This window comes from Apaloderma vittatum, unplaced genomic scaffold (assembly GCF_000703405.1).
Source record: "Apaloderma vittatum isolate BGI_N311 unplaced genomic scaffold, ASM70340v1 scaffold21670, whole genome shotgun sequence".
NCBI lineage: Eukaryota > Metazoa > Chordata > Aves > Trogoniformes > Trogonidae > Apaloderma > Apaloderma vittatum.
This window is the reverse complement of record NW_009693169.1, coordinates 11,071-23,145: the sequence shown is the minus strand read 5'-3', so window position 1 is coordinate 23,145 and position 12,075 is coordinate 11,071. Positions and strand designations below refer to the sequence as shown.

Sequence of the window (12,075 nt, the reverse complement as noted above, 5' to 3'; positions counted from 1 at the left end):
GGCGGGAGGAGCAACCAGGCATGGGCCAGGGCTTGGACCTCCCAGCCCCTGGCATGACGACCCAGCCATGAGTTATTCAACGGGGAGGAGGTTGCTTAAACCATCTAAGACGCAGGAGAAGTGTTATGTAGTAGAAAAAAAATACAGGTGGTTTCCTTCAGGCCAGAAGTGCAAGCTTGAAAGGTATTTGCACTGATCCAGCCAAAGAGGAGTAGGCTGACTGGAAATAAGGAGGGATTAAAGAATGCCAGAAAGTCACTGAATTTTTTTAACTGCAATGTTCACACAGGGAATGCTCATCTACCAGTACCACACACTGGACAGTTACGGCAAGTCTCTGCCAGATCACAGGGATGCTACTATGTATTTTCTGCAAGGATTTTTGATAGCTAGGACCTCCAAAAGGCAAACCCCTACATATTGTTCCAGTGTTCAATGTGCATTAAATTAACCCTTGATGTCTTCTGTTGCTGCTGGAAGCTTTCCTTTCTATTAACCATCAAGTCAAGGCTGGAGTTGCTAACAAGCCCACGAGGACACATAAAAACCTACGGTAGCCTTGGAATAGCTGACAGCATCTGTCACAAACAGAGACAGAGCACGCCACATACGGGGGCGTTCAGCAAGGGTCGTAAGTTTTTGTCATAACGAAGTCAGGAACGCGATCGGCTGTTTCCATCACTGATCATTTCGCTGGTTTGTGGACTTGCTGTGTTTTAGATTTCTGCCTTTTTACAGAGCTTCGCAGAGCTTGGACCATGAGCTCACACAACCAGCTAACACAAGTGGACCACAAAGACCTTGATCTCATGGAAGTCTTGGGCACTAGAACCACTACTCACACGCTCCGGTAAACAAGCATTCTCAAAAATATCCCCTTTTTTTTGTGTCCCCAAGCCGCATGCTAGTGAAGGGTGGTTTGATTTGGGCTGTGGCACTTAGTTAACTTAACCCTCCTGATCCTGAATGTGGCAGCAGGTATTGGAGGTGAGAGAAGAATAAAAACCAGATTTATTCCCAATCTTCTGCAATACATGAGGGACAAATGACATGATCTGCACAACCACTCCCCGTTTTTCACCCCATTCCCAGTGTCTGAGGTGTCAGCAGCTCACAGCTCTGCCAATTCCACTACAAAGATAAAACACTGACTTAAGAAGGCATTTTTATCTAATCCTCTTTTAACCAAAGAGATGAAAAATGAGTAGAAGAGGAAGAAGCTGGCACAGAATGAGATAATTCAAATTGTCCCTTTCCAGTTCCTTAATTCACAAGTTAGGGGACAATCACAGCTGGGAATTTCATTCTCTGGAGCAATTAAAGAAAATTAAATTCAGGGAACGAAGCCTTATGCACTCAAAGCTTCATTAACCCTGTCGCCTTTTAATTAAATACGTGCACATGAAATTTTGGACAGAGAAAGCATTTTCGTTACTGACAACGCTTGGTGTTAAAAGCAAACGAGTACTTGCCTTTAACAAAAACAACAAAAAAAAGAGGGAATACTGGGGTTGTAAACTCTGGACCTCCTCAGCTCCACAACGGCCTTATTAGATATGTGGTAGAAATTACTGCCTATCATCAGCTCCCACTTCACAAGATCGCCTGCTCTCCCTCAAACGCCTTAAGCCGCACGAGCAAAGCTCTGCTGTGGGCTCGCTTCAAGATAACAGACAGCCTCACCAACACCACGGATAAAACATGAGCCAGGATTTAAGAGCCCTACACTTATTACGATCAGTTAGAGAAATAAAGTTGGCTAGCTACAGCAGGATAGATTTTTTCCAGCCCGTGGAGAAGAGATTAGAGTAGCCAGCCTCTCTTTTAAATACTGTTCATCCCCACAAAAGGCTCAGGCAGGCGCCAAAGGCGCTGTGCGACTAGGACAGTTTAAAGGATAATCTTTGAAAGGGGATATTGTCAAGTCTGCCTGGCCTAAATATCCAGTTGGCTTTGTGCGAGTCACCATCTGACTTGCGAGGGAGTCACGCTGCTCGTGTGCCGGCCTCCCGGCTTTGTCGGGAACATAAATGAAGCGGGTCAAGAATTCCTCTGGAGGGGACCAAGCGCAAATCGCTTTGATGCTTGCCCAGTTCCATCCAAAAGCAGCGTCACCCAACCGACGCACGCACAGGCGGTCACACGTCCTGGGACCAGCAAGACCGAGAGGGAAGAAGCACACAGTCCCTTTCCCTGTCGCCAAGAGATTTCCAAGGAATCTGCCACCGTCTGGAGCTGACCAGTTCACCCCGAGACGTCCCCTCATCACCAGCCAGCGTATGCACACCTCTGGCAGAGGTTTGACTTCACACTGTCTTTTTTTTCTTTTAAAGCACCTTTTGGGGGAGATGAACTCCAGCCTTTGGCCAGCACACACCGATCGATTTTGTATTTGTGTTTTATTGCTGACCCGTGTATTCCAGCTAACTGCTGCAAAGCAGCGAGCGTGCGCTTACAGAGATTACCTTTTCCAACTGCCACCTACCGTAAGGGCTGGTACGTTTTACAGTAAATGGCAGCTCCCTTTTCACACCTGCCCCTCTCTCGAGGGGCACAGCACGACTGTTCACGCCAGGTCTCCAAAGGGACGCTGGATTCCCAAACGCGTGCTCAGCTCCGTTAACCAGAAACGGGCAATTCCTGACGCCCACAGCGGCCCCGGATTCAGGGGTTAATGGCTGCATCCTCAAAACAACGTTCTTGTTCTGATTTCATAGCAGCCATATTCTCTCACGCAGAGAGCTGTTTGCTGCTGTAGGATGCCCTTGGTACCACCAAGGACAATCTGAACGCAGCGAGTGCGATGTGCTCTCGCTGAATGCAGAAAATAAACGCAGCCACTTACGCTTCCTCAGCCACTGACACCAACAAGGGAAGGGGCTTCCCAATCCCGCGCCCACAATGAAGAGCCCATGAATTTTGTGATGCTCAAAGTGCTACCAGGCAGAACCCAACACATCACCCCATTCCTCTGCTCCTGGAAATTACAGGTCCATTAAGCTTTTTATGCACGCGAGATGGGATTCCCATCTGCACGGAGCAAATTTGGGAGGAGGACGCGTGCGGCGTAGGTAGGCTACTGGGTGACAGAGGCCATCTCCAACGCAAATCTGCTCGTACAAAGGGTTCTGCTCCCCGGTTCTGATGCCATCATTTTATGATGAAAACGTTTCCTGACCCAGTTTCTACCTTGCTCCTCATTCCTCTGCTACAAGTAGTAATTAGTAATGTCAGTGTTCTGGCTGAATTGCTACAGGCCCATTAATAATGCAAGAGTAGTAGCAGAGAGAGAGCGGAAGAAAAAGAGGCTTGAAGGTTAAAAGCGGTAAGAGAATGCATTTTGGGGGGCACTGGAAGGGGAGGGAGGAGGAGAAGAAGAAATGCTGGCCTACTGAGATTATAAACCATGTACTTCAAAACATGTCGTTCCTTTCAGGTGGAAGTGGTGGGTGAGTCAGTCATGGCTAATTAGAAGATAATATGCAAATAAGAATGACACACAGAGGTGATTTTTACTAAATTAGAAGAAAACTTCTGTTTCACCTTCCCTCTCTCCCTCTAAAATTGCTGTCTCACCACTTCATGTTCCCGTTTCTCTGTTAGTCATGTTCCAGAGGTCAAGAGGAACCTGCCGCCCCACACACAACGCACACCCAGCTTTCCTCTCTCCAGAGGAACTTCCACAGAGACCAGCCTGTACCTGCCCACCTCCAGTCAAACCTTTAACGTCACTAATCAAGCTGCTCCTGGTGCACCTTAGCCTGAGGCTCTGCTGAAGCTGTTTATGGCATGTACTCTGAACTCAAAATAGTCCTGGCTTGGAATCGGTAACCCAGCATATCTCCCTGGGTTTCCAAGGCCAAGGAGTCTCCTCCACCGACAGATTCACCACCGTGTCAGGCACACAAGCCTCCCAACGGCACTGAATAAACCTCCCGCAGCTGCATCACGTGGAAACTTTTTTTTCTGTTCCTTTTCTCATTTCCTTTTCCTGCTCAGTCCTGCACAGAAGTAAAAGTAATGAAGGAAATTTGGTGTTGATTCCTGAGCTGTTCCTAATAATGAATGAAAACTCACATTGACAGTGCGAGGGCTAAACTGTCTCCCCACGCCAGAAAGGCAGCTTGTTGGGGGCTGACTCTGGTCCAACACCTTCTAAAGGAGTTGGCGGTCCCTAATTTTCTTCAGGATTTGCAAGACATGAGCTAACTTTTAAAGGTCATTTAGCAGAACTGACCAGGCACACTTATTTCTTCTCCCCATGTTTGGCATTTGCAGCTTCCCACACGGTACCAGGTCCCTTGCTAGTGTTGATGTATGAAACAAAACAAAGCACGTGGCTCTTTCCATTAACTCAAATCACCCACATCTCTCTCTCTCTTGCAATATATATTTCAATGCATCAGTTTATCAGTGTTACTGTTCAACTGCTGCACAGCTCACTCTGTCTCTAAAAGAGAACTATTCCAAAGTCCTCCAGCAGGAAGGGCTCAGATGACCACCCAGAAGGGACAGAAAGCCAGCAGGCTCGTTGAGATGAGCTCACAAACGAGTGGCAAAGGAGGGAAATAAGAAAAATGGAACGACCAGCTTCAGAACTGCACTGCTTTTTCAAAGAGAGCTTTCAAGTATCACTTCCTCTGCAGAGAGGAAGCAAGAGGACCTAGAGGTTCTCCGGTACAAACAGCTTCCCCTCTGCGACGACGATATAAAAGGATGGGTGTTTTTAAAAAGAAAAAAAAAAAAAAAAGAAAAAGGAAAGCAGGTCAGCCCTCAGCACACTGTGACCAAATTAGGAAACAAACTCTACTGACAGCCTCCAAAATGGACACTGTCTGCAGCAGCCTTGTGTTAGCTCAGGAAGTCTGATGACTGTGTCATTTGCTGAAATCTGTTTCTGTGCAAACAGAAAGGAGAAGCAAAACACCTCCTCGCAGTAACACACGCCAGGTTAGGCCATCTCCGCTCTCTGGCCCAAAGGAGAGTCATCAGCTGCCCTGACACAACGCTATTCAAAACCTCTGCTGCTGACTCACGCCCCTCCAAAGATAGCTCTGCCCTGGAAGCGCTAAGGTGCCGCACAATGAGGTGTACGCGGAGAGTTGGGGTTTTTTGAGTGCGTTTTTAAAGTGGTTAGCTGTGGCAGATGAAGCTGAGGTTAGAGATCAGTGATTACTACGACAGGAATGTGAGGGGGAGGAAATAGAAGGAAGATGTAGCTTCTTGACTAAGGTCAGAACAATGTTTTTAATTTGCCTTGGGAACAGGCTTTTTCCATCCTCTCCAACCTCCATTTCCACTGCAGCAGCGAAACGATAACCCTGCTCTGATGCTCTACAAATACAAGTAGCATCAGGTAGAGTTTTAACCTTAAACTCGCCCCTGCCGCTGTGGAGGTACCTGTACTGAGCTCCCACAGCTGTCCCAGGGCAGCTCGGTGGCATCACTGCCTGTTGCGGGGAGACAGGCTAAGTTACTTTCTGTTTAAAAATCAAACAAATCAAGCAATCGGAGCACTCTGGTCTGTACAGAAGTTTTGCATTTCTCCCTGATGTTAGGGCAATCACGTTACATTACTCCCTCTCTTGTTCCCTGGATGAAATGGTAGAACACCTCTGCTCCCTTCCCTTTTCAAGGGATCTGGGAGGAAAATGCAAAGCTTAGAGCTCATCTTGGTCTCCACAGGCCTCAGCCTCTGCTCAGTCCTCAGCACAACTACAGCCTTCAGGGTCCTTCCAGAGAAAGCAAGAAGAGACTGCTGAGGCTGCAGTTCCCATCCCCACATGAAGTTGTGCTCAGATTATTACCTCTGGACCTGTCCTCGGCAAAGGACAAAGCTACAAAAGGAAGATAGTGCTGCTACCTCTTATGGACCTGACAAAGGGGTATTCACTGGTCAGTAAACAGTAGGGGAATTGCCTTTTCACTCAATGGATATTGCTATATAAGGCAGAAAGCAAGCACAGGACTAAGCTTTGTTGCTTGAAATTGCACTGACTTACACAGTCTATTTTTAAAGGGACTACTTTGAGTTCTGGCTTTCAGCAGCTTTTTTTTTTTTTTTCCCCCTCTAAGAGACAGATACCCCATCTAAACTGACCCCTTTGCTCACAACTATTTCCAGGCTGGGCTTCGCCCTCTCCTCCTCTGTCAGACTCATTTATCAAGTGAAGCATTTCCACATACTGCTGCATAAATAGACTTGACCTTGTAAAAGCAGTAGCACCTGAGCTCCCACTGATGGAGTCTCTCCATCCCACCACAGCAACGAACCCAGCTCGCTTCTACCCTCTTTCCAGCTGAGGTGCTCTTGGAGCTCCTACAGCCCTTTTCTACGTGTCCCGAGGGAGGGTGGCAGGTACACAGCCAAGGCAAGGAGTGATTCCACACTGGTCACTGTGCCTCCTCTCTGGAAAGAGCCATTTAGGAGCAAACTGCTGCTGGGACAACTCAATTCTTGTAACTGCTCCTGGCCCAGACTGAGCATACACCAGAAAACAAGTTCTCTCCCGGGGAGGGCAACTCACTTCTGGTGCCTGGCTTTCCCAGATGCTCCCTCTCAGCCAGAGAGCAGGCTGCGGGCACGCACCATCCAGCTTCCAGGGAAGCAACAAGAGCCCCTGGCACGTGGCTTTCCTTGTTTCCCTTGCAGGCCCCCTGGAAGGTAAGTATCTTGCCCAGCACAAAGCTGGGGATGAGAAGATCCCTTCATCCTCAGCACTCCCTGTGCAAATCTGACCCTACACGCCTCGATGGGACTGACCGCGTGGTTCAGCACACGCGTCCTCTTCCTACACGGGACTGTACTTTTAAGGCTTTGTTGTACCAGGAGCACTCTCCTGTTATCTATTTTCCTTTAGAACTTGGCAATTAAATCTAGCTGGGCGTTATCTGCCGCCTACAGTCACCTCAACCCCACCTTGGGCTTTGGTCCCTCCCCTCCTGCCCATCCCTTTGAGGAGCGATAGGGAAATCGCTGGCACTCCTGCTGCAGCGCTGCCCTCGATAGCATCACTGCTCGCCCTGCCTGCAGCGTGGAGCCCCGCCGCTGCAGACGAGTTTCAATGTCCTTTTATGGAAGAAAAATGAAAATCGCCTGCCCAGCCACGGAGTGCCTCAGAGTCGAGCTGAGATGACAGACGGAAACTTGCCATTTGTTGTGGTTTTGGCAGGACGAGAGCGGAGAGCGTTCCTATGCACGCCGCTCGTTTAAAAAGGGTGCAGCGAAGGCACCGAGCTGGAGGAGAAAGTCGAGAGTTCCGGAGCTGGAGGTTGCAGGGATGCAACGCTGAGGATGATGACGGCAGAGTCATGAAAATATGGTCAAGACCATTCTGCCGGCCTTGACAAGCAGGAGACAGGCCTCTGGACAAAAGCGTATGGAGGCACGAGTGCTCCATTCCCAAACCACCCGGTAAGACATGCAGTAACGTCGTCCACGCTGCATTGCCCTTTCTTCCTCAACCCAACAGATTCTGCAGTCACACAGACACAGGAGGACGGGAATTTAAAGGTGGGAGTTGGGCCTTAAAGTCGCTGCCACCAGAAGGAAATTCCAGGGGTTTGCCACAAGGGAGTGCCACCTTCAGCCCTGCCCGCCACTAAAGCTGCGGGGCTAAGCTCTAAGTAACAATCAAATCTAAATAAAGAGGCTCAAGGAAAAGCACACAGAGAGCAGCAATGAGAACGGCTGAACAGAGAACGAGAAGGGGCCATGGGACCTTCAAAATGTTTGCGCTGCTGTCAGGAAGCTGAGCGAGACAGCAGCCTTCAACAGCTGGGAAAACATGTTGCAAAACAAGGAGAATTAAGTAATTCTCCATATGCACATCCTACTCTGAGGCATTTTGGACAAGCTCAATTTCTCCAACCAGAACAAATTTTTTTTTTTTCTTCTCATTTTTTCCATGTTGCACACACCCCCTCTACCAGCGACAAATCTTGATAGAGCCTCAGCCTAAAACCCCAGCGCATCTGGAGTCGGGCAGGGCAGCTCCGGGTCAGCCTCTGGCACAGAAGTAACAGGCCCTGTGCTACGCGTTGGCTGCCATCCTTGGAATGCTGGGTCATCCTGCACACATCCCCTGCTGCTGGGTACTCCATTACACAAATGTTTCCCCTTGCACCCTATAAAACACTTTGTAATGGCCACATCAGTGGCTGGGGCTGCCTCATTACCCATCTCTGAACCACCAGGAGCCCGATGCCCCATCACCACCCCAGGTACAGGGATTACAGGCACTGCAGCACGTTCCTTGGCTCCTTCTGTAACTTGAAATCTTGTTGGTCACGCAACCGTTTCTTTCAGCGAGGCCACTCACGTCCAAGTTGCCGCAAAGCGTACGACGCAGCTGAAGGTTTATTAACAGGGGCTGTGGATGCAGCGTTAGCACCCTGCTAAGAGAAGCCGTGTTCAGACACAGTTTGGCGGGCAGAGCTCTGTACAAGCTTAAACCTGTCTCGCTTCCAACAGAAAATGAAGGTTAAAAGCAGCTGGGTGCATCTGTTCCTAGCCAGCACCTTGAAATCAATCCCGAGACGTTCTAAGCAGCATAAAAAGAAGTCGCCTAAAACACCAAGTCGTAGTCCTGCAAATTAAAAGGTACACACCAGGATTGCTGCGGCCGGAGTGCCTAACCTGAAAACGAAAAGGCAAAAGAGCGGAGAATTTTATCCATCCGACCCAGGCACATCAACGCTCATTTTTCCAGGGCGGCAGTTGAGGTGCCCAGCAGGCAAACTCGCTCCCCAAACACAACCTCATTAACAGTTTGGGCAGCAGCCGCCCCGGCTGGGGATGATGCGACTCAGCGCCACGCAGCCATACCCCATCCTCTCCTCTTGGCCAGGCAGACAACAACTCGGCGCTACAAAGCAACAGAAACCTTTAGCTTTGCAAAGGAGATTTTTTTTTTAAGGGAAAGCTTTGGAACTGCAAGTCCCTGCAATGTGGCCTGGCTATGAAATGAGTGTCAGAGGGTTTCGAGCTCTCTAGCACCAGAGGGACAGCGCTGCTGCTCCCTGCATACACCATTTCCATGGCAACGGCAGCTTTCACCTCCCCAACTCTTCGCTGGCTGAAAGCCCTGCAGTGCTTTGTGCTGAGACTGCAAAGAGGGGAGACCATCTCCCCCACCCACAACACGGAGAGCAGCAAGAAGCTCAGGAACAAAAGCCTTGTCTTCTCCGACAATGCCGGGGCTTGGGAGGAGGGAGGCTGGGGCTGAGAGGATGGACTTCCTTTTCTAGCGGGAAACAGTACTTCCCCCACCTTGCAAAAGTGCACGCTCGCTTCCCAGTGCTGTACAAGTCAAAAAGCAACACACGCCTTTCCTGGTTTTACCCAAATTGCCAGCTTTAGTTTGCTGTGACAGAGCACAGGGAGGAGAGTCACGCCATTGTTAAGACAAGAAATTCAAGCACTGCTTCCATACAGGGATTCCTACAGAGAGTAAGACCCTCCTGCCCCTGGGAAGTCTGGCCCCACACATGGTCAGAAACCTGTTAAAGAGCAAAACCTCAAAAGACAGATAGGTCTGAGCAAAAGCTGCCTCTCCCTCAGTACCTGCTCAGACTGCACATGCACTGAACGCAACTAGAGGGTGGCTTGGGCAAGGTTTTTCCTTGGATAATTTTCTTACACCCCGTCGTTTGCGACATTAAGATTCAAGCCCTGGCCACACAACTCGGAGCCAAGCTTCACACCACGCAGCTGGAGCCACAGTGGCCCCGGCAGATGGTGCAGGCTCATCTGCATGCTCTCCGTGCAGCCGTTGAGTCACTGACCGGCAGCTCTGCCCATTGCTCAGGTTACAATTAGTCATGTTTTGGTCCCTGTAAGGTGCAAAGGACTGAAACTACAGGTGAGACGCACGAACAGTGACCTGGGTGTGACCTGAGTTCTACTTGGTATCGAGCATACAGACATACAGCCAAAAAGAAGGTTGCCAGCTGGTTCCTATCATTACTTTACAACACATCCATAGCTGGCCCAAATATGAATCAACCCCTCTGCAAGATTTAAAGGAAAACCTGGGAGTATCAACATGAACTCTCAAAGCAAGACAAAGGATCCAGGTGATGGAGCAGAGAAACACAACAGGTCCACCATCTGGTCTTCCTCTCCCCACCCTCAAAGAGCCTTAAGGTTTCACGAGAGACACATTTTGACCTTTCCCTTTCCACACTTCCCCTCACTTTAGGTTCAGCTATGCAAGCGCAGGCTTTCCAACCGGAGCGGGACTCCTTCCAGGATCAGTCATCACCACCACCGAGGCTGCCAGAGGCACTGTTAGCAAAGCCAGTGCATCCTCTCCAACCTCTGCAGAGCTCCCCAGATTAGCCTTTTCCTCCCTAAGGGCAACAGTTTCCTGCAAGCGAGAGCATTAACTGAAATTCTTCATTCTGGAGAGAGACAAGATAGCCGGAATATGAACCAGTGCAGCTGATGCTGTGAGAACACCACATCCTGCTCTCCAAATTCCTCACCCTCGACTTCAAATCCTAAAGTTGTTCAAGACTTCTAAGAAGAGCACAAAGCTACTCAGCAGATTTTCAGCTTATGAATCAACACAAGCTGTCCAGGAAACCAGAAATCCAGCCCACTGGAATGCTGCAGCCCCAGGGAGGGGGGGACAGGCAGTACGCTAGGAAGGAAATGAAACAGCAAACCAGAAGGAAAGGAGCATTTCAGCACTGACCTCTCTTATCACAGTTACGGTGCTGCATTACACATTTTAGTGAAAAAAAGCGATTTCAATACATTTTGCACACTGAAGCGTTCATGTTCTTCAAGCCTGAATTCTGTTCCATGGTGCTGACACATGTACATTTCGAAAACAGCTCTTGTTTTTGCAAAAACGGTAACAAAAAAATCTTTGATTTAAACGTGAATCAACATCGCCACCTAGTGACTAACAAACCTCCTCAACTCATGACACCTGGACAATCCATCAGAACTACATTTCTTTCCTACATGCCAGTCAGATGTTAGCAAAACATATCTGGAGATTAGAGACTGAAAACGAATTGTGCGTCTTTCATAAGCAGCTTTGTCCCCTCAGTAAGTTCAATTTGCTCTACGGAATGCAAAGTTCACTGCTGGCAACTTCAACTTCTCCTGACAACAGAATTTGACTTCCTACTCGTTTCTCCATACAGGCAAACTGTGGTATCACATCACAGTAAGAACCTAAAGCTATGGCAGCTACAAGCATTCAAGAGGAATTTCACTGACTAGCAGAAATCTCTGCTGGGGAACCGGCAGTTCCCGGAATATTGCATGAGAATTCATTGTTGTGGCTAAAGTTGCGCAAGCCGCCTTGTAGCTTCAGTGCTGCGCCCTGATAACTGTGCTGCCTCGGCTCACTGGCACCAGACGTAAGGGGCTCTGCAGACATTCAGGAGACTGGGAAATGCATTTCTATGCTTCCATTTCCCCCCCAGAACAGATGGTGCAGAAGCAGAAAGTTTTCCCTGCTCCATCCCCCTGCGGGGCCTGAGGATTCTCCCGTTATGGCTATTGGCAAACTCGGAGAGGAACACAAAACTTTTGCCCTTTGAATGGCTTGCATGGCAGTGAGTTCTTCCAACGAGTTCTCTGTTGCTTCCAACCGAATCCGTATTCAGGTGACAGCACGCAAGAAAAGCGCAGATGGTAACTCTATTAAGGGTAGCACGTAAGGTTGCTTCAGCTCATTCTCAAGAAGCTTCATAAGATCAAGGATTACAATTTGGTTTTATGCCTTTTAAACATCCAGCAACTTGTTCACCTAAAACTTTTCTGAATGTGCAAGACAGCAGCCTACGAAGTCCATAAGCTTTTTCAGCCAACATCTTCCAAGGAAAGAAAGGAATACTGTTGTCTTTATCAACACTGCCCTGAAATTCACCTGTCCAGCCACACACCTTCATCAGTAGGATCCAGCAAATACTTCAACTGCTGCCCTGTGCAGCCACATTAGAGATTCATTCACCCGCTGCTAGGAAGTGTGAGCTGTCCGCCCAGCTCTCCTGCCCAACACTCCCGAAGAGACTAAATGGTGACGTATTCCCTAATTACCTTTCTGCAGCGGG

The 12,075-nt window shown here is 48.9% G+C and overlaps 1 protein-coding gene across 1 annotated transcript in view; it reads right to left on the bottom strand.

Moving 5' to 3' along the window:
• RNF216 (ring finger protein 216) overlaps nt 1-12,075 on the bottom strand; it is a gene marked incomplete at its 5' end in the record, with an annotated part of 54,395 nt that overhangs the window by 32,559 nt on the left and 9,761 nt on the right. The gene's annotated exons all lie outside the window — the stretch shown is intronic.